The following is a 27416-nucleotide window of genomic DNA, read 5'->3' as shown; positions in this document are numbered from 1 at the left end:
TGTGGAATTTAATGAAACAACAATTCATTTTCAATTACCATAGAATTTGGTAACCTTTGTCAACTATGGACTATCTTTAATAATTTCTTCTAGTTTTAAAAATTGTTGTAGATACTAAGTTCATATCCAGATAAAACACAAAATGTTCTTTGCAATCTTGTACATTTGAGAAAGTCCTATTATTATTGAAAATGTATGACTCTTAGAAGAATAAGGAAATTTTCTAATCAATCAGCTGTTTATCCACTGAAGCATCTCAATGACAGAAAATTGCAGGTTTACTTATTAAAAGCTGAGTCTCTGTAGTTATAATTCTCTAAAGGAATGTATAATATATATTGTATGTGGGGCATTACAGAGAATTACATTTGCTTATTCTAATGAAAGTTTGAACACTACAAATTCAGCAGTTACTTCAACCACTGATGAGAATATTAAATACAAAAGTTAGTAACCGCAGCAAATCATTCTATTAGACAGACCTATAATTTTTTCCCAAAGGGTTTTATATTTATGTTGTGTTGCTAAATGAATGTGCACTGGAATAATAAGTTGTTTGCAAAGCATATTGGAAATATAGGCACTGTTGCAAAGTTAAATAAGACAATTGAGATGGTTAAATGATTATAATATATATATTTGAAATGTGTAATCCTCCTAAATCTAGACATGCTTCATTGAGAATACAGTGAACTTATTTTCTATGTAGATGGAAATAATAAATATTTCTTAACTGCACACAATCTAAAAATATATTAACTTTGAAATGTATCATGTGACTTTTACTTTGGTTGCAAATATTTCATCATAATTATGTTTTTTAAAATTGATATTAAATTTAGGTTGAATTCAGAAAACATACACCAACTGCTGGGAGAAGATTTTAGTATTTCTCCAAAATGAACTTGGTTCTATGAAATTGCCTTTTCAAAAAAACCCCATAAAAACACTACTTCCAGTGTGCTTATTTTTACCTTATATAAAAAGAGGAGCTTCTATAGAAGACAAACAAGTTTGACTGGTAATCCCAGCAGTTACTACTAGATGTACAATATTAAAAAAAAACAAACCTCTCTGCCTCTTCATCTGAAAATGATGTGGTAATGCTGGCATTTTTCGGTTGTTGTGAGAATAGAACAAAATGTGCTTAGCACAAATGCATGCTATGGTGAAATTGCTCAGAAATTGCAAGTTATCATTAGGAGATGCTTGACAAATGTCAGTTTACTTTCTTTTCCTACTTTCCTCTCTGTATCTCCGCTTATTTAAATTCTATGCTTCTTTAAGATCCACTTCATTTATTTTAAACCATGTATGTATGTATACATATTTGACATAAAATATTATATTAGTTTCAGGCGTGCAACATAATTATTGACTTTTGTGTATATTACAAAATTTTCACCAAAGGTCTGGTTAACATCAGTGACCATACGTAGTTACAGAGTTTTTCATCTTGTGATGGGAACTTAAGATTTTTTCTTAGCAACTGCTAAATATATAAAATGCATTATTATTAACTATAATCACCTTGCTGTATATTACATCCTTATGACTTATTTTATAACTCAAAATACATAACTTTTGACTGTCTTGACCCATTTCACCTGGTCTCTTTCTGGCTTTCTCTGTCTTACTTATTTCATTTAGCATAATGCTTTCACGGTCCACACATATTTTCCCAAATGGTAAAATTACATTCATTTTTATGACTGAATAGTATTCTACTGTGTCTGTGTGTGTGTTTGTGTATATAAATGGGATTGTTTTCTTATTTCTATTTCTGATATATTGTTACTTGTTTATAGAAATGCAAATGATTTTTGTATTATCCCAGGTTAGTCTTGTCTATCCTGACTGATAAAATTATTATGCTAAAAATAACTCCATTTAGTTCTCTTTTTACTTGAGTCAGCTCCACTCCCATCCAGAAAGGAGTGAGAATGCAAGGCAAGAAGGGGAAGAAAGGAAAAGAAAGCCACATTCTGCCACATTATAATGTCACCAGCTGCCTGTTTTACATTCTTATTTCCAAAATATACTTGACATTTTATTTTAGCATTTCTAATCACATATAAGCAAAATGTTAAGTGAGGTGATTATAGCAGGAAAAGGTGTCCCCTAAATGAACCCTCTTATATATGGAAAATATCTGTCTGGGAGCAGTGACCGAATAATGTCATTAATAAAAAATTAGGAAACTTAAATTATTTTTTATTTATGTGTTTAAAGCCCCAACTAATGGTTTATTTGGTTGAGAGATTTTGTTTTAAATATAGCCATTAGTATATATGACCATGACATTAGTACATGGAAATATTGTTTAATTTTACAAATTAATGAGAAGTTTCTAAGTTGTACCTTTCACAAAAGGAAGCTAAGTTGCCTAGAACGTGTGTATCCAGCGTGAGGTTCTGACTGTATGGATCTTGGTCATCAGTGCCACTCTTCTTTCCTTTCCTAGAGTTTTATTTTTTTTTTTAAAGATTTATTTATTTATACAGCATTGGGTAGTCAGAAGCGCGGGAGGGTGAGAGAATTCACCAGAGCCAGAGTGGAGAACAGAACAGGCAGACTGACGAAGTACACTTCTAAGGGGAACAGCAGGCATGCAGGAGAGGTCTGCGTGCCATGTGGGACCCTCGCCCGGCGGGCAGGGATTGAACTGGCGCTGCAGAGGCTGCAGGCAGCTTTGCAGCCCAGCGCTCAACTGCTGCACCACCAGGGGAGGCCCACCTTTCCTAAAGTTTTATTAGCATTTTAAGCAGTGAATGTTAGATATGGAATTGTGATGGGGCCTTTCATTATAAAGATGTCTTCAAAATTTTGCCTTACAAATATTTCCCAAACAATCATATCACTTATAAGTTGTCAAACTCTTTCCCTCAAGCCTCACATTTCTGCCTGTGGGTCAATAACAAAATTTTAGGTGAGACCAGAATTGCTTCTCAACAAAGAAGGGTTAGAAGTCATGTTATCAAGTTAGTTATTGGCTTTGAAAGTAGATGGGGATCATAGACCTAACAGGGTAATAATTTGATGAAATATACCTTGTCTATTTACCACTACATCTTTAAAATCTAGACTAGTAATTAACATATAGTAGTATAACATATAGTAGTAATAGATGCTCAATGAATTTTTTGCGGAGGGAAAGAATGTGCTCCAAGCAAAGATTTCCAGTTGAACTTAGTTTTTACAAACAATTTTTAGTGAAGAGATGCATGTACATTTATATGTCTATCATTATGTGCCTTTAGCATTCTGAGATATAAATGGAAGTAGGAGACATACTTTTAAAAGAACAACATTAATACATTCAAAAGAGATTTGACCTTCAGATTCCTAACCCTCGGAAGTTCAGTGCTGTCGCCAGTTACTCAAGGCATTTTAAGACTCCCACGTCTCCCCCCGCAGGTATTCCCTCTGCTGGGCTGGTATATTACAAGTGTTACCAGGTACAGGCTGCTGTGACTGGATGACATAAAGTCTGGAACCTGCAGTGACCCTTCTGTTCATCTGACTCCTACCCTAAGGCAGTGATAGTGGGTAGTCGCAGTGACTGTTACTGAGTCTTATGACTCCTACTTTACTGTGCAGAATTAAAAATGCAAATACATGTACAGGCTTTCTCAACTCTTGGGTTACCAACTCTAAGAGATAACTTCTTGATTTTCTCTTTGGGCTGGCATAGGCTGTGGGGAAGCAAATTGGGGCAAAATTGGATAATTTTAACAGGAACTTCTGTAGTAGTTGGGAAAAAGTTAAGATTTTTGCATCTGCCTCCAAAGAATACACAAGTTAGAAAATCAAGGTAAAAAAAGCAAGGGTTCTGGGGTCAGACTGCTTGGATTAGATGTCAATTTGCTGATAATAAGATCTTGAGCAACTAACATTTCAGTTTCCTTAAGTGTAAAATGGCAATGATGATAGTGTCTACTTCATAGGTTTTTATTTCTTTTGATGTATATGCATGATGGAAATGAGTTCATGAGAGGGCCTTTTGGGGTGCTGTACATTTTCTCATTCTTGATCTATAGCCTGGTTAAACAGCTTATATTCAACTTGTAAAAATTCATAAAAATATACAATATGTGGGGCCTCCCTAGTGGCGCAACCAGTTAAGATGCAACCTATGAAGCTGTCCTCAGCCTCTGCAGTATGAGTTTGATCCCCAGTTGGCCAGGGAACAACCCACATGGTACAGCAGACCTCTCCTGTCTCACCTGCTCCTCCCCTCAGCAGTGTATTTTATTAGATCTGCCTGTTCTGCTCCCTACATTGTCTCTGGTAAGTCCTCTCACTCCCCACACCTCTGGCCTCTACCCCAGCTCTTTATGGATAAATAAATAAATATTTAAAAAAGTACAGTATGTGCACTTTTCTCACTATAACAATATATATTTTTCAATAAAAGATTAAAAAAAATCCTCATTTTAAGATCAGGGACTTTCTGCCATAACATCTCTGTCTCCAGTAGAATTTCTTATTTTTTGATAGGTAAACAAATGGTAAACCCCAAGTTATTTCAATTTGTTAATATTATAGACATTCATATTTTCATAAAATAAATTTAAATTTTATAGCTATAATTTGGCATGGTTGTCCATAAGTGGTTGACTGTTCTTTGAGCTAACTGAAACTTTGAGTCAGCTTTAGTTGTACAAAATTGATTTGCATGAGTGTGTTATAGACCAGAACTTTGGCCTCAGCTGCAGCCATGCTTGTTGTGGATGAACAGTAAAGATCTTGAGATATTTTTTGAAAGAATATTTTGTTTCAGTGGTTTGGACCAAAATCTCTTAAGTGGTGGCAAATTTGATATAAATGCTGTATTAGGGCCAGGTAATGATCAAACACCTAATTCCTCTGGGTCTCTACTCCTGCCCTATAGTATCTTTTAGGGCTTGATTGAAGATGGAGGGCAACTATAAAAAGGCATTCAAAGATTTCATTTTTCTCATGAAAAAAGAAAATAAAGACTGGAGGCAGAATTAATAGGACAGGGAGAATTTACTAATTCTGATAACATTTAATATTTTCACATGGAATCGGTCAACTCATCTAATTTTAGTCAATGAGACTGAAATGGTTTTCAAAGCATATATAATTTTAGAAAATTTTCTTATTGAATAGATTAAGTGCACATTAAATTAAATTAATACTACCTGATTGTTCAGACAAAAACACCAATTTAGTGAGAAAAAAATTAGCATCTGTGGAGAAAACAACCAATTGATTCAACTCTTCATTCAACTTTTGGTGAGATAATGATTGAGCTTAAATACATGTCACTTAATATGTGCTTTTCAAGATGCTCTTAATTAAACTAGGATGCACATTTTGCACTTCAATTTATTCTTTCCCCTTCAAGTTCAATGCTTATGCCAAAGAAAATAAAACATTGCCAAATATCCAAACCTATGCTAAGAGTCTATGTTCTTTAAACTTCTTCTATGATATGATAATACAAGTTAATTATGAAAGAACAAGGTATTTGGAGAAGTCCCCTTACACTCAGCAGTTGTATAATTACTTACCACTGCTATTAATGACCTGTATTATAAGTGTACTTTTGAAAATGTTATCTACTTTTTGGACTCTGTTATAACAGCCCACAAAATTGTGGCTCTCCTGGGAAGAGAAGATATGTAATAGGTTAGAACCACATGGGCTTTCTGACTGACAGGCACAAATTCATCCAGAAATGTAGTGGTAATGTCTCTGGGTTCCTATAAAAGTAGTTATACCAACCTACTTTATGAGACTGTTGAGAGAAATAAATTGTTAAGATAAAGTATAATGACAACAATATGCATGATTCAAGCCCCTAAGGCACTGGAATTTAAAGGCATCTACAAATCAGGTAAATACCTTGTTGCCCAGCAATGTAACCAAAGAAATCAAATGTCCTCTGGAGTTAAAGGTTATGAGAATAACATATGCATGAAACAAACATACCAATCAAGTAGGTAGGATTCACTTTCCTGTATTTGAAAAGGTTAATGTTAAATATGTAATTGATTATATCATGGCAGAAATGAGATATTTAATGCTATTATAATTGATTACAAAACATTCATAGCTATAAATACGTAAAGTCAATCACATGTGGCTTTTTGATCTGTCTCAGAAAGCTTTATGATAATGTATAAGGGAAAATCTCTGGTCATTACCTATTAATAATGCATCCAAAATGTGTCCCTTAAGTATTTTCCTATTTTATGTCTGTTAAAGTGAATGCAATATATGAGGATACATCTGAGAGAAAACTTGCATGATGCCAATCTGGAGGGACCAGTTAACAATGACTCCAGTTGTAGAGCCTAAAGGCTTTGAAACTGTGGTCCAATTATGATAAAAACCTGGAGTGTTGAATTAAAAAAATATATAAATATTTTCTACCCAGTGGATCTTCTTTTAAATAAATAAGAGGACTTAAAAGAGATTGAACTTCAGATATTGTTTCCTTAGCCCTCCATTTGTTCCCTAGCTCACTGTGATGCTGTATTTATTTCTTTTACTTTTTTCCCCCTTCTGTGATTAATTTTTTAAAAAAATAGTTAATTTATTTTTTTAAACATCCTTGTTTATTTTTTCATACTATAGGATTTTCCCCCTCAAGTGCCGTCACTATAGTTTTCACATACCCAAAATACCCACAATTCCCCAGAACACTCCACCTTACTCTTTTCTCTCCAGTTCTCTACTCTTCCCCTCTCCATCCTCCTCCCCTCCTGGGCATATTAGATCTGCTTTCTTCTTTCAAGGAACAGTCTTACAGTTTGCCTTTTTCTGATCTTTTGTTTGGTTTCTCTAGATTCCACATATAAATAAAACTATCTGGTATTTATCTTTCTCCTTCTGGCTTACTTCACTTAGAATAATCCCTTCCTGCTCCATTCATGTTGCCACAAATGATCACTGAGTAATATTCCATTGTGTGTATATACTACTTCTTCTTGATCCACTCACCTGTTATGGGACCTTTAGATTGTTTCAGTATCTTGGCTATTGTAAACAGGGTTGTTATGGATATAGACATGCAGGTTTCCTTTCAAATTAGCATATTTGTACTCCTTGGATAGATAGCTAGGAGTGGAATTGCTGGGTCATATGGTAAGTCTGCTTTCAGATTTTTGAGGTATCACCATACTTCTTTCCATAGGGGCTACATTCCCACCAACAATGTACAAGGTTTTCTTTTTCTCCACATCCTCATCAGCACTTGCTTTATTTTTTTGATATGGTGTCTCATTGTGATTTTGATTTATATTTCTCTGATGATAAGTGATAATGTGATTCATTTTTTAAAATCAGTCTCTACTTCAATGGCTGCAGTTCATTAATCTGTGCTCCAACGATATTTAATCTGCTTTTATTCTTAGTTTATTTTTGTCTCAGACTTTTATTGTTCATCTTGTAGATGTTCAATTTGGGACTTTAAAAATCATACTTAATTAACCTTCATTCTTTTCTTTACCATCCTTAACATGTGGAAATAATAAACAAACTTTTTGTGTGACTATTTCTATGATCTGAATGATTTTTAGGACCCTTTCTATTGATTATTTTTCTTTTTATTGATTGCATCTTGGTGTGCTTTGCTTGGAATTTTATGTTACATGCCAGATATGGTAAGATTTACTTAGTTTCTGGATGCTTTTGTATTCTTAAAAATATTTTTGAGCTTTTATTTTGGAATGTAGTTAAGTCACTTGGAAACAGTTTGATGCTTTCAAGTCTTGCTTTTCAACTTTTTGAGATGGGATCGGGGCAGCAATCAGCCTATGTCTAAATTTTGTTCCACTACTGAAGTACTGATTATTGCATTTGTACCTAATACTTAGATAACAATGAGGTGTTTGACTGTGGCTGGTGGGATCACAAGCTATTATATTTACCTTTCTGTCACTGTCAAGGAATTTTCCTCCTGTTTCTTGTGCATGGTTTTTCCAGTCTAGGGCAGTTTTTAAAAACATTATTATTACTATAATTATTTTATTTTATTGCAGTAACATTGATTTACCACACTATATATGATTCAGAGGTATGTTACCACACCACATCCAAAGCAACCATAGCCCTCAACCATAGTGCATTGAGTCCCTTCACAACCACTCTCCACCCTCCCCATACCCATCTGGTAGCCTCAGTTGTCCAGTCAGACTTCTAGAGTTTGTTATTGGTTTGGTTCTGTCTGAACCTTTGTTTTCTTTCTATATATTCCACATACATATAAAATATCTGCCATTGGTCTTACTTCTTCTGATTTATTTTGCTTAGCATTATCCCTTTCAGTTCCATCAATGTTGTTGCAAATGGCAAGAGTCATCCTTTTTTTTTGACAATTGAGTAGTACTTGGATTGTATATGTATGTTATATCTTAATCCACTTGTCTGTCCTTGGGCACTTAGGTTATTTCCATGAGTTGGTTGTTGTAAATAGGACTGCAATGAACATAAGAGTGCATACTTCTCTTCAAATTAGTTTTTTTGTATTCTTCAGTTAGATAACTACCAGTGGAATGCTGGGTCATATTGTAGGTCCATTTTTAATATTTTGAGAAACATCCATAGTTTTCTATAAGGCTGTACTAGTCTACATTCCCATAAACAGTGTAAGAGTTTCATTTTTTTCCACATTTTTGCCAGCACTTGTTTTGGTGTTTTTGATGTGGGTTTTTCTCACGGGTGTGAGATGGTATCTAATTGTGGTTTTGATTAGCAGTTCCATGATAAGTGCTGCTCATTTTTCATATACTTGAAGTATCTATTTAGCTCCTTGCCTATGTTTTTTTTTTTTTTAATGTTGACTTGTGTAAGTATTTTGTAGATCATGGATACCAATCCCTCATCAGATGTATGTTGTGCAAATCTTTTCTCCCATTCAGTTTCATATATTTTTGTATCAGTGATCATTTCTTTCATTATGTAGAAGTTGTTTTGAGTTTGATGTAGTTCCAGTTTTTTATGTTCTCTTCCATTTCTCTTGGAAATGAATCCACAAAGACATTACTGAAGCAAATATTATGGAATGTTTTATCTATCTTTTCTCCAATGTATTTTATGGCTCTGGTTTTACATCCAAGTCTCTAATCCATTTTGAGTTAATTTTTTTATATTGTGTAAGATAGTGGTCTACTTTCACTCTTTTGCATGTGGCTGTTCAGTTTTCCTAACACCATTTGAAGAGATTTTTTAATGTATACTCTCAGCTCCTTTGTCATAGACTAACTGTCCATATTAAGTATGGATTTATTTCTGGGCTCTCAATTCTATTCCATTGTTTTATATGTCTGTTTTCATTCTAGTATCGTTCTGTTTTGAATACTATAGCTTTGAATATAGTTTGAAGTCAGGGAGTGTGATATCACCTTTGTCAGGATTGCTTTGGCTACTCAGGGTGATCTCTGGTTCGGGTGAATTTCGGTTGTCTTTGTTCTACTTCCTTGAAGAATGCATTGAAACCTTTATAAGCATTGTATTGAATCTATATATCGCTTTGGGTAAGATCATCAGTTTAACAGCCTTAATTCTTCCAATACATGGGCAGGTAATATCTTTCCATTCTTTGTATCTTTTATTTCTTTTAACAATGTCTTATGGCTTTCCTTGTACAAGACCTTTACCTCTTTTGTTTAATTTATACCTAGTTATTTAATATTTTTGATGTGATTGTAAATGGGTACAATTTCTTAATTTTTTTCTCTTCCAGTTTGTTATTTGCAAATAGGAAAGGAACTGATTTTTGTGAATTGATGTTGTAACTTGCTTCTTTACTGGTTTATTATTTCAATGAGTTTTGTAGTGGAGTCTTTACAGTTTTCTTTGTATATTATTATATCATCTGCATATAGTGACAGTTTTACTTTTTATTATCCAGTTTGCTATCCTTTTATGTCTTTCTCTCTTGCCTAATTTCTCTAGCTTGAGCTTCCAATACTCTGTTGAATAGTAGTGGTGAAAGTGGATATCCTTGTCTTGTACTGGATCAGTTTTTCACCAATGAGTATGTTAGCAGTGGGTTTGTCATATATGGCCCTTATTATGTAGTGGTATTTATCCCCAATTTTTGAGGGTTTTTATCATAAATAGATGTTGAATCTTATCAAATGCTATCTTTGCATCTATTGATATGATCATATGATTTTTTTAATCTTATTTTTTTTATTGATGTGGCATATTTACATTGATTGCTTTTTGGATATTGAGCCACCTTTGCATCCTAATGTATCATCATTTTAATGCATTATTGAATTCAGTTTGTTTAGATTTTGTTGAGGATTTTTGCATCTTTGTTCATCAGGGATATTTGTCTAGTTTATTCTGATCAGAACTTGGCTGAAGATTCATTAGGAGATTATCTTTAGATAGTTGGTCCCTGCAGCTTTCTCTCTTATGGAACTATGTCCTACAAACTTTGGTTGCCTTGGATTCCCTGATTTTCTAGTATGTCTTTTCAATTCATGGATACTACTGGGGACCATAGGTTACCTTTCTCTGGGTTCTGGCCTGGAATCTTTCTCCAGCTAGGAAGCTGGAACTCACTCAGGGGTCATTTATCTTTATGTCTAATATCTGAAATCCACTGTGTATTTTGCAATTTTTCTTCTCAATTGTTTCAGGTGGGAAAGTAAACCCAGCCCCTGTGATTCCATGTTGGTCAGAGTAGAAATTTCCAATAGCATGTTTTTGAATTGGATAATTCAGTTTAAATTCAGGGCCTTTCATACTACCTTGAGACCCTGAATAAGCTACTGATCTCAGTCTCTTCATATTTAAATAGAGAAAAATAATAGTTCCTTCTTTATAGTACTCTGAAACCATGAAAGGAAAAAAATCTACATAAATTATTAAGAGATAACTTTGTACATAAAACACACTTAATAAATGTTGGATGATCATGATAATGTTTAAGTTTTATGCTCATTTATTAGTATTTCTGCTTCATCTTATGAGTTTACAGTGGAGTTAGCTACACATTTTCTGATGACTGAGAACTTACGTATTAAATAATTGACTTGATAGTTATGTGATAGAGAAGCTCTTTTGAGAGCAGAAAAGACTATTTTTCAACTAATGATTTGATTTTACAAGTTCAAGAAAGGTCAAATTTATGTGTTACAACCTCTGTGGTTGTATGGGGTTTTGCTCTCAGAAGGGAACAATGATTAATTTAAAGCTCTGCCTTTGCCTTTATAAACTTCTTAACAATTTTATCAGTGATCTTGTATTTTATAAATGCAGTTTATAAACAATAAAAGCATGTATTTGAGCAAAGAAGATATACTAGGTGGTTATGCATGGGCTTAGGCTAATGAGAAGAGCGGGCAGTGGTTAATCTTTGTACTGACCAGTTTTCTGGCTTAATTGTGTGTGTGTGTGTGTCTGGTGCACTCCAGGACACTACTGGCCTTTGCAGTGATTGTGTCTGGAACATAAGCCTAGATTGATGACAGTGGCTATAGAAGCAGTTTTGGTGGCAAAAGTAACCACAGCTAAAGTAATAAAGAGGGACTTTGATTGGAATGAGCACTGGATGTACAATGAAAGCCTAATTTCTCTATCTTTTCTGGGAGTCCATCTAAGCAAATATTAACTCTTGGACAGAAACTGGAAGTGGCTAGGCAATAAACTTTGTCAAGAAATTATTACAAAATAAAAGTCACATATGGAATTGTGATAAATGTGTATAGCAATGTGGGACTTATTGGAATTCTTCAAATTGTTTAGAATATCTGATTTGAAAAACTGCCACAATACTGCAAATAAATAATATGCATTGTCTTACAATAGCTTGCTTTTTTTTTTTTTTAATAGAGGCATGTTTTATTTATTTATTTATTTGTTTGTTTGTTTTTGTTTTGTTCATACATGCACTGGGTACAGTCAGAAGCGCGGGAGGGTGAGAGAATTCACCAGAGCCAGAGCGGGGAGCAGAGCAGGCAGAAGGACCGAAGTACACTGCTGAGGGGAGCAGCGGGCGTCAGGAGAGGTCTGCGCGCCATGTGGGACCCTCCTCCGGTGGCCGGGGAGCAGCCGGGGATCGAACCGGCGCTGCAGAGGCTGTGGGCAGCTTCGCAACCCAGCGCTCAACCGCTGCGCCACCAGGGAGGCCCACAATAGCTTGCTTTTGATAAATACTATTTTCATATGAAACTTTGGTGAACCAATTATTAAGGAAGATAATTTAAAAATTAATTTTCCTTACAATTGAAGCTATAATTATAGAATTCATAAAGAGGCATTTTGAACTGCAAATCATGAAGAGTATTTTGGTTATATAATCTCCATAAATTACAAGAAATCTCAGTGAAAACATTGAAATGTCATTGTATAATGTTACATTTAAAATTAAGTTTATACACAAAACTGATTTGTACAAAGTGTTAAATCCTTTTTAAAAAATTATTACCAGTTCGATTTTCAAACTTTTCTATTAAATAATTAATCCCAGAGTTTTCATAGTGTATAAATTACTCTTCGCAGTTCCAGAAACAGTTGCTTCAGCAAAAAGATCCTTCTCAAAATTAAAAATGATCAAATTTTACTTGTGATCTTATATTTGTCAAGAGAAATTAACATTGCTTTCAATTACACTGATTGAAAATAAATTTGCTAAAAGTATAAGTTAATGTATTTGCAGAACAAGATAAAAACCTTACTATCAACCAAGATATCACATTAATAAGGTATTATTATTTAGATGATTTACATAAAAATGTGATATCAGGATGTTAATTTTGCAGTGTGGAAGCTTGTGTTATTAATCATCATTACTTCTACTACATTTTATAAATAGTAAAATATTTTTAAGAAAGAATTTTATTAAAAGGTTTTATAATTTTGTATGTTTTATAGCTTTCCCCACCCCAAACCCTACTTTGTATGACAGAAAATAATAGTCATTTTGTATCCTACCCTGTCATTGTTCTGTCTGAGAAAGAAGAATGTCTCTAAGAATACTGCAGACAAAGGAAAGATCACCGCTAAAGTACAAAAGATTCTTGTTCCAGTTATATTCCTCATCAAAATAATCAGCACATCAAACTAATGACTATTTATAGTCAATGTATCTGTTGTACCAAACATCTCAAATATCCATGGTAAAGATCCTTTTCTTTCCAGAGTAAAATTTTAGAGAAATGCAAATAACCTTTTTAAAGAGCTGAGGAGGTGACATAACCATACGATGCTGTGTGCAAGACAATATGGAAAGATTGGAACTGTGGCAAAATCTAGAGAGGCTTGTTATGCTCAAAGGCATCAATACTTAAAGCACCATACAACAAAACCAGGCCAAGTAAAAACCCTAAAGCCCTGCTCAGCTTGTTTACTGCTCATTGCAATTCCTGTGAAGCTCTAATAACAGAGCTGGCTCTCAGGTAGTGAAAGATATAAAATCGTCCCTGAATTGATTCCATAAGCAATTATTTCATATGAATATCTATGAATCTATTAGATTTGATTATTCATTAAATAGCTGGTACATTGTGTGGCATATGGCAGGTGCACAATTGGTGTGTATCTGTTATCATTATGATCATAGTTTTTGTTCTTGTTTTCTGCAGATTTAGGACTAGTGGTGGGAGAAGTTTTAACAGCTAGAAAATTTCAAAGTGGGCAGGGGGATGAAGAGAAAGTATGTGGAAAAGAGAAAAAACCTTGTTTCAAAGAAGACTGAAACTTGTTGAGGGAAGGGAGAAGCCCCTAGAATTGTGTGCGTTGATCTGGAGGACCAGGTATTCATGCAAGTTATCTTATCACTTAGCCTTTTCTAAGATATTTCCCTACTGACTGTTGGAGCTTCTGCTGTTTGATTCTTCCATCAAAATTTTGAGAGAATTTTGATGAGGAGAGCATTTTGTTTCATTTCTCCTTTGTAGTTGTTTGATAGAAGTAATACCCATCCACATCTTGAAACTTTGGTTGCGTTCTCCTCCCCTCCCAAGGATCCAGGGTATGTACAATCCCAGCCTAGGATGGGGGGTGGGGTAGGATAAATAGCAGAGTGATGGTGGGACATCATTATGAATATATTGAGAGAGTGTGAGAAGGCAATTTACTTTTAGCAAATTTATTTTCAGCAAATTTATTTTCAATCAATATAATTGAAAGCAAAGATAATTATTCTTCAAAAATTTATGATCACAAGCTCTTGCTTGAGCTGAGGTGATGGTTAAGATAACCTATCATAGATTATCATATGCATCTGCTTTTGTTAAAAGTAAATTTAGTGAAGAAATTCTGATTTACCTCCAGAGTAGTATTCTCTAAATTTTGTTGTTCAAACACCTGTAATGAAAATTTTTGACCAGGTATCCTCAATATACATATTTATTACCTTACATGCTATTTTGAGGAATAAATCATTAGAATAATATGTAAATTATAAAACACTCAAAGTAATTTAAAAGGACAAACTGTAACTCAATAGAAATGGAAGTCCTAATATTTGTGTGCCACCAGGAGTGTGCACACCCTACTTTGGAGACAACAGCCTAAGCAAGGAAATCTTCCATTTTATTAGGAACCAGGGAGAAGTCTTTCTTCTTCTTTTTACATTTTCCTTTCTTTTATATTGATGTAAAATTGCATCATAAATGATATAAGTTCAGATGTTTATTGCTGAGAACCAACATGTGTATTATATACTACTTTAAGCTCACCACTAAAAGTCTAAATTTATCCCTCAGCAATCCATTGTCCCTTACCCCCAGTTTGCTCATCTTCTTTCTCCCTTCCCTTCTGGTAATGAGTAATTGGACTCATAGCCCAAAAGGTTATATCTGTTTTATTTAGCTTGCTTGTTTTCTCTATATACCAAATATGAGTGAAATCATATGGTGTTTGTTTTTCTCTGTCTGACTTATCTCACTAAGCATAAGCGTCTGACTTATCTCACTAAGTACAGGGACTTATCCCACTAAGCATAAGTCCCTGTAGATTCATCCATGTTGTTGTAAATGGCAGAATTTCATCATTTTTTAAAAAGTAGCTGAATATCTACTTAATGAAGTAGCTTATTTATTGCATTGCATATATATACACACACATGTTTATTGATTTGTCAATCAATGGGCATTTAGGTTGGTTTCAGTTCTTGGCTATTAGAAATAATTCTGCAATGCATATATCTCTTTGAATTAGTGTTTTTGTAATTTTTTGGTAACTACCCAGAGGTGGGATAATTGGACTGCATAGAATTTCAATTTTAATTTTTTTGAGGAATCTCTTTATCACTTTCTGTAATGACTGCCCAAATTTACATTTCAAGGAAGGAGCTTTCAAACCTGCCATCAGACCTTATAGCTGAGGTCTCCACTTAACATGAGGGTAAGAATTATAATAGTATTGAAATGTAAGGAAACATTCAAAAAAGCATTTCTAGGAAACTATAAATTATGAAGTATGAGATAACAGAAAGTTTATATTGATCTTTGCCCTGGTTCCTGACACCGAACTCCTCTATGCATGTGATTTTGGGGATGATAGGAGTGTCTTTGTTCTAATGAGTAGAGTATCTTCTGGGTGGGCTCCTGAATGGCTCTTAAAAGAGAGCAGGTTGCCAGAAAAACCAAGTAATGATTAGAAGCTTGGAATTTTCCAAAATATGACCATTTCTTGAGATGGGAAAAGAACTGAAATGTGGTTTATGGTTGATCATGCTGACTTAATGAAGCCTCCATAAAAACCCCTCAACTTCTGGGTTCATACATATGGGGATTTTGGGAGGGTGGCTCATGGGATAGAACATGGGGCTTCATACCTTTCTTCCATGACTTGCTCTGTGTGTTTCTTCCTCCTGGCTATTCTGACTTACACCCTTTAATAATAAACCAGTAATCTGGTAAGTGAAATATTTCCTGAGATCTGTGAGCAGCTCTTGCAAATCAGTGGAACACAAGAAGTTCATTAAATCTCTGACCTACAGCCTGTGTATCAGAAGCACAGGTGATAACCTGGGCCTGTGACTGGTATCTGAAATGGGGTGTTGGGGCGGGGAGTGTGTGGGTAAGTCTTATAGGATTGATCACTTGTGAAATTTGATGTTATCTTCAGTTAGATAGTGGTAGAATAGAGTTGAATTGTGGCATACCAGACTGTTGCAGAGAATTGTTTGAGGTGAAAAAAACTTCCCAAGTAGTCCACTTTGCTGACTAGAAGTATCAGAAGTGGCATGCTCTCTGGGAGTAGTAAAGGATATACGCAAGTAGAAAACTGAGTTTTCCAAATTCATGAAGCAGGTCATATGCAGGTTTGCTTACTGTGTGCTTGGTATCGCACTTCTTTTTTTATTTTTAGAGATTTATTTTATTTATTTATGCATACAAGAGCTGGGGTGTAGACCAGAGGTGTGGGGGGTGGGAGGATTCTCCAGAGACAGAGTGGGGTGCAAAACAGGCAGATACACTGAAATACACTGCTGAGGGGAGCAGTGGGTGGGACAGGAGAGGTCTGTTGTGTCATGTGGGTCAGCTCCTTGGCCTGGGATCAAACTCACGCTGCAGTGGCTTGCTATAGCTTCATAGTGCTGAGACTTAACCCCTGCACCACTAGGGGGGCCAACACTTTTTTTTTTTAAATTGAGGTAAGATTGGTTTACCCTATTGTTTATGTTTTAGAGGTATTAGATCTCCCCATTTAGGTGTTGTTACCATACGACATCCATCACCAAAACACCTGTAGTCCTGCACTGTAGTCCATTGTGCTTCCTCTCCACTTTGTCCAGTAACAACATGAAAATATTCAATTACATGATATTCTATCAAATATTAGTATTTTACTTATCTTTTCACTTATTTTTAAATATATCATTTGCAAATGTTGTAAGAAGCATTTTGTGCATTTCACAAATATAATTTTTTAGAATAATAGCAAATAACAGTAGCTATTATGTTTTGAGTATTTGTTATGCAGTAGATACAGTTATATGTAATGGGTTTTTAGGTAAAAAGAGTTGACATTATTATGCCCTTGGTATGTGTGGTTATTAGAGGCAGTACATTGACACCAGAATTTGGAAATAATATGTGAATTTACTATTTCCTCCATACTCTGCCGGCTTTGGGAATTAGTATTGTATCAGGGTAAAATATTTTATAACCTTAATGTTGATATCACAGTTTCTTTTAAGGAGGGAGCAGGCTTTGTTTAGGAAAATACCTTGATAAGTCACTTTGATAAATACCATATATCCCAAAATTGCAGTCATGTCTTTTCCATATATAGAATGTGAATGGTACCCATGGGAATGTTTGGTTTGTGGGAAATTAAGGAAAACAGTTCCACATCTAGATCAATGTAGCATGAAATTAAACAGGATGCATGAACAGGATGGTGAGATGTTCCCTAATTAAACAGATTCAAAAATTTTAGGAGCCTAAACCAGAGGTGACAACGAAGTAAATTCCTAAGAACTTCTGTGAAGATTTTGGGAGGGCTTTGCTTCTCCACAGGGAATTTACAAGTTTTGATTGCTCATATTTAGATCTCAAAAGGCATGTAGACATCTAGTAGACATCTGGTTTGAGTTTGCTTTTTTTTTTTTTTATTTTACAATGGCATTGAGTGGTCCTGCTTCCATCTCACACTTCTGCTGCAGTCAGATGACTTTACACCATTTATTAGTCATCCGTGAATTGTCAGACACAATGTCTATAAAAGGTATTTGTTCATTTTTATCATTTAAGGAACCTTCGCAGAACAACTTTTGGGTAGTATCATTTAATTTAATCATCACTAAATAATAATCAGTCTAGGATGATGAAGGGAAGGAGGCTTAGCAAACTAAGGGTCATGTTGGAGGAGATGGCTGACAAGACTAGTAGATTATGTTTACTTAAAATATTCTACAGTGTTCAGACAAAGGAGCCAGTGACGTTACTGCAAAAATTACTTCACAGTTGACTGTAAATCCTAAAAGGTAAATTTAAAACAAAATTTTAAACCCTATTTTATTAAGATAGTTATGATTATGTCATATCTATTATCATGAAATTTCCATAATTATGTTTTATTCCTCTTTATTATTGCCTTTACTATAGTTTGAAACATGTAGTGCATATTTAATAATTATGTTAAATAATTATTTAACCTGTACTCCCAGACAAACACACATTATGTTCACTTCTTATTTTACTCTCATAGTTGTCCTACTTGAAAATTTTATCTTCCTTGTATATTGGTCTCATCATTATTTCAGTATCACATAATTTATAATAAAATATCAACTATGAAGCACAGTGCTGCTTGAACCATTAATTATTCTCAAGGTGCATTCTACTCCTAAATGATGTGGTTACTTTCTCCAATGTCTTATACTAACTAGTACAATAAATCCATACAGTGTTTAAGAAGTGTTTCTTGGCTGATTCATTCATTATTGACAGAAATTTATTAACACAAATTATCAATCAGTCAAGTCATATAATTGACAAAGTGTCCTTTTATTATTTATTAACAAACAAAAGCATTAAGATTTGAGGGGAAGTCTCTGGGCAATTTAGAAGAGCAGATGGAGTAATTTAACTCCTTTAGATTGCTGGATTGCTGACAGGTACCACGTAGAGTCAGAGCAGTCACCTCCATCTGGCACACACGCGGGTGGTTACTGTGGTATTTAGCACAGTAAGATGATGTTAAAACAGATGCTGTTGCAAAGGTGCACGATTTAATGGCAAAAATAGACTTTTCCTACTCATGGACATTACTTAAAGGGCAAATTTTGAGCTGCAATTAAAAACAATGAGACTATTTTTAGGTAATGACTAGTTTAAAAAAATTAGTCGGAGATAGAAAGTTCTGTATTTAATAGCAGTAAATGAACACACATTTTCCCCCTTATTCATCTGGTGTCCTGAGTACTATGCAGCACTTCATGAGAAAATCAGAAGGCACTGCTAAGTCAGTGACACAGAAAATGCCCTCATATTCCCTGAATTAATTCCTCAGGCTTCAGAGTCTCTGATTTTTTTTCCTGTAAACCTGACAGAAAATTCTTGTAATAGGTGTTACTTCCTTACATTTCTAAATGTGAGCCACCTCCATTTTATTTGTTATAGTCTCTTTAACTATTTAAGTTATGTAAAAGAGAAATAGTGTTTTAGAAAAATGAGAAATATTACTGAGCTCTTTCATCATGCAGAGCCATTTGTATCCCTAAATGTATTCAGGGAAAGTCATTTAAGGAGACCCCCCATTGTTCTGAATTGCACAAATGTACGTGTTGAAAGGCCACATTTTCTAATGTGCTATTAAAAAGAATGACATTTATAAATCTTGACTGCTGGGACTGTGGGATAGATGACTTAGGAAAGTAGAGGTTCCTTCGCACTAAAAGATCTATATTATATGTTCAAAACTTTTTGTTCAATGAAGAGTCTATTGAGGTTGTCTAAAAATGCAGGTGTGTCTTGTATGAGATACTGAAATGAAAGCTATTCAGTTAAGTAAGGGGTTGCACAGAACAGTGTTGCTCCCATCACCCAATTTCCAGATAAGTTAGGGTTGTAAAAATTAATATAAACCAATGAAGTTTATTCTCTAATGTACTTTTTTAGCAGTCACTTTCCCAGCAATAATACCTTGCAGAGGGCCTCCCTGGTGGTGCAGCATGTTGAGGGCAGTGCTGTGGGGCTGTCCGCAGCCTCTGCAGTGCAGGTTCGATTCCTGGCCGACTGTGGAGATGCCCACATAGTGCTGCAGGCCTCTCTTATCTTGCCTGCTGCTCCCCTCGGCAGTGCTTTTGGTCTGTCTGCCTGCTCTGCTCCCCTCTCTGTCTTTGGGGAATCCTCTCACCCTTGCGCGCTTCTGGCCTGTGCCCCAGCTATTGTGCAAATAAAAATAAATCTTTAAATAAATACCTTGCAGAGAGTATGAATGGAATCTGAATGTTTTCAGATGAATTAATATGCTTGTCAATTAGGCATTGACAATCTGACAATAATGCTTGTCAAAATTTCACAGCTGGCTTAGGAAAGCAGTATATTCTTCAGAGGATGCCCAAATTCATATTTAAAAAAAAATATGTACAACAAACAGTAGTTTTTAATTATTTTTTTTTAAAGATTTATTTATTTATTTATACAAGCACTGGGTATAGTCGGAAGCGCGGGAGGGTGAAAGAATTCACGAGTCAGAGCGGGGAACAAAACAGGCAGATAGACGAAATACACTGCTGAGGGGAGTAGTGGGCGAGACAGGAGAGTTCTGTTGCACCATGTGGGACCCTCGCCCGGCAGCCTGGTATCGAACCAGTGCTGTAGAGGCTGCAGGCAGCTTCGCAGCCCAGCGCTCAACCGCTGCACCACCAGGAGAGGCCCAAAACAGTAGTTTTTTTAATAAGATAGAATGTCCTTAATTTTCTTCGAATGATTGGGTTAGTAGGACAATGGGGAAGAATGTAAGTAAAGAAGGAGACTGGTGGGCAATCTAAGGTTCTGGTCTCACTGTGCTTTGTTATTGTCAGCTAGATGGTTAACTTCTCTGAATGTAATTTTTTTCATCATATACGAGTGAGGCAGAGAGGGACTCAGTTGATAGTAGGGTTATTTCTACACTTTGTTTTTTTTTTAATAATAAATTTTATTTTTATATTCCCCCATACAATTGCAAACGCCCCATTCTGACCCCAATCCTTCCCCTCCCGCCCCCCACCCCCCAAAAAGTGTCTCTGGTTCATAGTTTTTTGTTGATTTTGATTTTCACTTTCTTATATTCATTTTCCTGGTCCCTTATTTAAGTTTTCTAGATTCCTGCTATGAGTGAGACCATCCGGTATTTTTCTTTTTCTTTTTGGCTTATTTCGCTGAGCATGATCCCTTCCAGCGCCATCCATGTTGCTGCGAACTGCATGTGTTTATCTTTTTTGAATGCTGAGTAATATTCCATGGTGTATATGTACTACATCTTCTTGATCCAGTCATCTATTTTTGGGCATTTGGGTTGTTTCCAAAGCTTAGCTATTGTAAACAGTGCTGCTATAAACATAGGGGTGCAGGTGTTCTTTGGAATTGATGTTTCTGTTTCCTTTGGGTAAATACCTAGGAGTGGAATTGCTGGATCATATGGAAGCTCTATGTTTAGTAGGTCCAGAAATCTCCACACAGCTCTCCATAGTGGTTGGACCAGTTTGCACTCCCACCAACAGTGCAGAAGAGTTCCTTTTTCTCCACACCCTCGCCAACATTTGTTGTTGCTAGTTTTTTTAATATGTGCCATTCTCACTGGTGTAAGATGGTATCTCATGGTAGTTTTGATTTGCATTTCCCTGATGGCAAGTGATGTTGAACATTTTTTCATATGCCTGTTGGCCATTTGCATTTCCTCTTCAGAGAAGTTTCTTTTTAGCTCTTCTCTTCCATTCTTTTCTGGATTTCATTGTTTCTTTTGTGGGGTCATATGTCATTTTGTCACTCTGTGTGCTTTGTGTGAAGCATTGTCTTTTCCCTTTGACTACTTATAATTTTTTTGACTTGGTTTTCAGAAATTTTACAGTTATGTGCCTAGGGGTTCTTTCATTTGTATTTATTCTATTTGTGGTTGGTAATACATCTCATGTCTGTGACTAGGGTTTCTTTAATCAGTTTTGGAAAACCACTTCACCAATGTGTCTTCTACTCTATTTTCTGTCTCAATTTTCTTCTGGGACTTTGTTCTGCAACCATCCTAGGCTGGGTAGATTCATCATTGGTTCAGGCAGCTTGAAAGAGAATCTTGGAGATGTTGGCATCATCCCCACAGGTTAGGGGAAACAAGCCAACAAGGAGGTAGTGACTTGGGTCCCCCTGCAAATCCTTGCATGCTCTTTCCTCTCTTAGCCATTCTCTGGTGCTCTCCACTGTACTCTACCACCCGGTTGTCTGCCACCCTGTCCTTACATGCTCAGTCCGTCGGCTAAACTGTGCCCACTTACACATGCCCACATCATACTCCAGGTGCCACCATCAGGCACGCATGTAAGACCACAGGTGTCGATCATTGATGCTAATGGTGGGAGGGTGGAAAAAACCTGAGAACTTCCATTTACCCTCCAGACTTCAATGTACCATACATGTACCATATCTTTTATGCTCATTTTTAAAATTTCCTCTCCACTTTTTTCTCTGTGCACTTTTTTAATGTATATTTGAATATTTTTACTGCTCTACCTACAGGAATCTTCATATCAATTTTGTTTACTCTGCTGGGAGACCCATCAGCTGTACCCTTAAATTTACTTGTTATATTTTTATTTTAGTAAAAATGATCATTTTTAAAAATTATGCATCAGATATAGAGGTTACATTGGTTTACAACACTGCATTTGATTTAGTGGTATAGGTTTACACATCTTCAGATATATGTTAACACACCACATCTACCACCAAAGGACCCATAGTCTTCCAACAGAGTCCACTGGTTCCCCCTTTGCATTTAATTTCTACCCTCCCCTTTCGGTAGTCTTAATTTTTTCTGCCTGATAGAATGTGTTTGGAAGCATTCCCTCTTCCTCAGTAGAGGAACTTTTTGGAAGATTTGAGGATAGATAAAAGTGTCTTTGAAGATTTGGTTGAACTTACTAGTGAAAACATATGGTCCTGGGATTTTGTTTTTTTTGGAGACTTTTGATTACTCTTTCAATTTCCTAACTTGTAATTGTTCTGCACATGTTTTCAGTTTCTCCCTGAATCGTTCTTAGAAGGTGGCATACTTTTATTTATTTTTTATTTTTCTTGTTTTTAAAGATTTATTTATTTATTTATACAAGCACTGGGTACAGTCAGAAGCACGGGAGGGTGAGAGAATTCACCAGAGCCAGAGTGGGGAACAGAACAGGCAGACATAAGTACACTGCTGTTGGGAGCAGCGGGAGGCAGGAGAGGTCTGTTGCACCATGTGGGACCCTCGCCTGGCAGCCGGGGATCGAACCGGCACTGCAGAGTTTGCGGACAGGTCCAGAAGTTCTAGTCTTCTCTGCCACCTTCAGGGCTACCTTCAGTTTCTGGTAAAACATATCACACCTGATGGGCATTTCCAGCTAATAGAATGGATTCTTGAGGGCAAAGTCTGAGTAGATCTCATAAATCTTTAGGAGAAGTGAATATATTCCAGCTTGCCTGGGATCTGCTAGCATCACAAACTTGATTCCTGTCAGTGTGTGGAAGCAGTGCAGTTTGAATGTATTTGACTCCAGCATCTCAATGCCTGAGCTGCCCTGATCAGGAGGCAGCTGGGAGCCAATTGTGAAGAGCGGGTAGACCATGGTCACCAACATGAGCTTCTCATTGGAGATGGGTCCTAGTCTGCTGAGTAAAATGCACGCTGGGTAGTTAGCAGGGTTGCCAGTGTTTCCCATTGTCTCTGTGCTTTCCACTTACATCTACACCATTGATGGCCTTCTGGCTGGCCAAAGGCAACGAGCACACATTGGTTCTGTATCTTAAGGAGCAGATCAAGAGGGTAACTGAAAGTTTTTTTGGCCTCAGCCTGTGGAGAGTAGCCATGCTACTGATAAATCAGGCCAGCTTTGTCACCACATGTATGCTAAAAATCTCCAATGCTGCTGCTGCAGGTCCCACTCTCTCTGGCTGTATTTTTTAAATTCTAACCTCTTATTGATTCTTTCTAAACTTTCCATTTCTTTGCTGAAATACTCCAACTTACCCTCTAATTTCTGAAGATGTTAATCACAGTTAAAAATATCATGTCTAATAACTAATAATTTTATGCATTTCTATATATATTGTCTGTTATTCTATTGAATCTGGTCAAGTTCTCTTATTTCTTGGTAATATGAGATTTAATGTCACTCTTATATTAAAAATTTGGTACTGAATATTTTTCTTTTTCTTTTTTTCAGAGAGGACATGCTTATATTTCAAGTGTATAGATAGGACAGGCAAATGTCACTTTAATATTGGCAGGAATTGAATTATTCAAAGCTGGATTTCAGTATTTGTGAGGGCTGATTCAACACTGTTTATCTGATTTACCTAATAAGGGTTCACAACAGTCCTAACTGAAAGTCTTGGTTATTTATCAAGATTCCTTTTCCTTACTATAGGCAGAACTCCAATATATGTCCCACTTTGCCTGGTAAAATGACTGGAAATTCTATTCATTTCTCATTCTTTTCGACATAAGTTTCTGGTCAGCTTTTCAGCACTTAAGCCACCCCTGGTAAATTGGCAAAAACTTTCAGAGTAAAAGCAACACATAGACTTGTGTGCTCATTTTCTCTGTAGAATCTTAGCTTTTCAAAATTCACTGTTTTTGAAATCCTGTGATGTCTGCAACACTTAAATTAAAAAAAAAATCATTATCGTTTTCTTAAATTTGTTCTCACAGGGGAGATTTGTCTGGTAAAATAAGATAAGGATGAAAGCAAACAAAATTCCAATTGGTCTTGAAAGGAGAAGAAAATCTCTCACAAGTGTTAAACTCACATATTCTCTATTATTATGATTTTATTTTAAAAGGGAAGATTATTTTTTCTTAGTAAACAGCCTCTAGAGAATAATATAGTAAATAATTGGGTGTTTAGATACTCCATTTGTTGTTAAATATATTTCCTTCATGAATACTACCAAATATGTTTTATGAAGCCAACTTTACACTAATATAAAAACTGAAAAAGGACAGCACAAAAAAAGAAAACTATAGGCCAATATCTCTAATAAACACTGATGTAAAAATCCTCAATAAAATCCTCATCAGCAGAATCCAACAATACATCAAAAAGATAATTCACCATGACCAAGTGGGTTTTATTCCAGGGGCAGAAGAATGGTTTAACATCCAAAAATAATTAATGTAATCCAACACATCAAAAAGAAAAATAAAAACCATACTATCATATCAATATCTGCTGAGAAATCATTAGACAAAGTTCAATATCCATTTATGATGAAGGCCCTTGAAATTCTTGGGATAGAGGGACATGCCTTAACATAATAAAGGCCATATATGACAAACCTACAGCCAATATTATCCTCAATGATAGAAAGCTGTAAGCCTTTTCCTTAAGATCTGGAACAAGGGACAGATGTCCACTCTTACCACTGCTTTTCAATATAACACTGGAAGTCCTAGCCAGAGCAATAAGACAAGAGAAAGATATATAAGGAATCCAAATAAGAAAGAAGAAATAAAACTATCACTATTTGCAGATGATATAATAATGTACTAGAGAACCCTAATAACTCCACAGAAAAACTAATCAAAATAATCACCAGTTTAGTAAAGTAGCAGAATACAAAATCAATACACAAAAATCAGTAGCCTTCCTCTATACAATCAATCTGAAGAAAAAGAAATCAAGAAAACCTTTCCTTTTATAACTGAAACAAAAAAAAAAATCAAATATTAATAAGCAAGAAAGAAAAAGAAAAATACTGGATGGTCTCACTCATAGCAGGAATTTAGAAAACCTAAATAAGGGACCAGGAAAAAGACTAATTATACTAAAGTAAAAATCTAAATCAACAAGCAACTATAAACCAGAGACACACTAGGAGATGGGGGGAAGGGAGTAGGATCAAAACAAGGGGGGTGGGAATTGTATGGGGACTATAACCAAGATGAAAATGCATACATTGTGCAAAAATGAAAAATGATGTAAAAAATATATAAAATAAAATTTTAAAAAATGAAATACCTGGGAATAAGCCTAACAAAAGAGGTGAAGGACCTATACAAAAAAATTACAAAACATTGCTAAAAGAAATAGAAAAAGACACAAAGGAATGGAAAGATCCCTTGTTTATGGATTGGAAGAATTAACATTATCAAAATAGCCATCCCACTGAAAGCAGTTTACAGATTCAATGCTATTCCAATAAAAATTTCAATGACATTCTTCAAAGAAATAGAACAAATATTGATGAAATTCATATGGAACCACAAAAACCTCAAATAGCCAATGCTCTCGTGACTAAAAAGGAGAATGGAGCTATCACACTCCCAGACTTCAAACTATACTACAAAGCCATGATAATTAAAACTGTATGGTACTGGACCAAAAACAGACACATAGACCAATGGAATCAAATAGAAAACCTTGAAATAAACCTACATATTTATGGAAAACTAATCTTTGACAAAGGAGCAAATAATATGCAATGGAACAAGTTCAGTTTGTTCAATAAATGGTGCTGGGAAAACTGGACTGCTACATGCAAAAGAATGAAGCTAGATTATTACCTCACACCATGCATAAAAGCCATCTCAAAATAGATAAAAGAATTGGACATATGGCCTGAAACTATAAAATATATAAAAGAAAATATAGGCAAAACACTACATGACATACATCTCAGTAACCTCTTTAAAGACACATCCCCCAAAGCAAAGAAAGTGAAGGAAAAGATGAACAACTGGGACTACATCAAATTAAAAAGCTTCTGTACAGCAAAAGAAACATTAACCAAAATAAAGAGACACCCTACTGATTGGGAGAAAAGTTTTGCTCATAATACTATTGATAAGGGGCTGATCACAAAGATCTACAAAGAGCAGACATGATTCAACAAAAACAAAGTAAACAATCCAGTCAAAAAATGGGCAGAAGAGCTAAAAATATATTTCTCCAAAGAGAAAATGCAAATGGCCAACAGGTATATGAAAAAAATGTTCAACATCACTTGTAATCAGGAAAATGCAAATCAAAACCACAATGAGATACCACCTTACACTGGTGAGAATGGCACAAATTAAAAGAAAGAAAAACAGGAAACAACAAATGTTGGTGAGGATATGGAGAAAAAGGAACTCTTCTGGACTGCTGGTGGGAATGCAAACTAGTCCAACCACTATGGAAAGTGGTGTGGAGGTTCCTCAAACTACTAAAAATGGAGTGTCCATCCGATCCAGCAATTCTACTCCTAGGAATCTGCCCAAAGGACACAAAAACATTAATTCAAAAGGATACCTGCTCCCCTATGTTTATTGCAGGACTACTTACAATAGGTAAGATATGGAAACAACCCAAATGCCCAAAAATAGATGACTGTATCAAGAAGATGTGGTACATATACACAGTGGAATATTACTCAGCAATCAAAAAAAAGATAAACTCATGCCATTTGCAGTGACATGGAGGGACCTAGAAGGGATCATGCTCAGTGAAATAAGCCAGAAAGAAAAAGAAAAATATTGGGGTGTAGGTAAATGATTTTCAGGCTTTTCTGCCCACCTGCCATTAGAATTACCATGCCTGATGGCAGCACCTGCACTTGTTACATCGTTATAAGTTGTGTTGTTTACTTCAGTGGGCCATGCCTGGAGTATTGATATATCCACCAAGAGAGGCAGGAGAGAGAAGGGGAGAAAGAAGGCCAGGGAGCCCAGAGTGAAGACTTGCCTGGGGCTTGGAGGCCTACAGGCCTCTTGGCCCCCTGGGACCCCAGCCTGCTGTGTACCTGGTTGCTACA

At 35.5% G+C, this 27416-nt stretch overlaps 1 pseudogene; it reads right to left on the bottom strand.

Annotated features, from left to right (window-relative positions):
* The window catches only part of LOC119255120 (trafficking protein particle complex subunit 4-like), a 94359-nt pseudogene that overhangs the window by 26076 nt on the left and 40867 nt on the right, over positions 1-27416 (bottom strand).

This window comes from Talpa occidentalis, unplaced genomic scaffold (genome assembly GCF_014898055.3).
Source record: "Talpa occidentalis isolate TD23 unplaced genomic scaffold, MPIMG_talOcc4v2.1 talOcc4.3, whole genome shotgun sequence".
In the NCBI taxonomy this organism is placed as follows: domain Eukaryota; kingdom Metazoa; phylum Chordata; class Mammalia; order Eulipotyphla; family Talpidae; genus Talpa; species Talpa occidentalis.
This window is presented reverse-complemented; position numbering and strand designations above follow the sequence as displayed.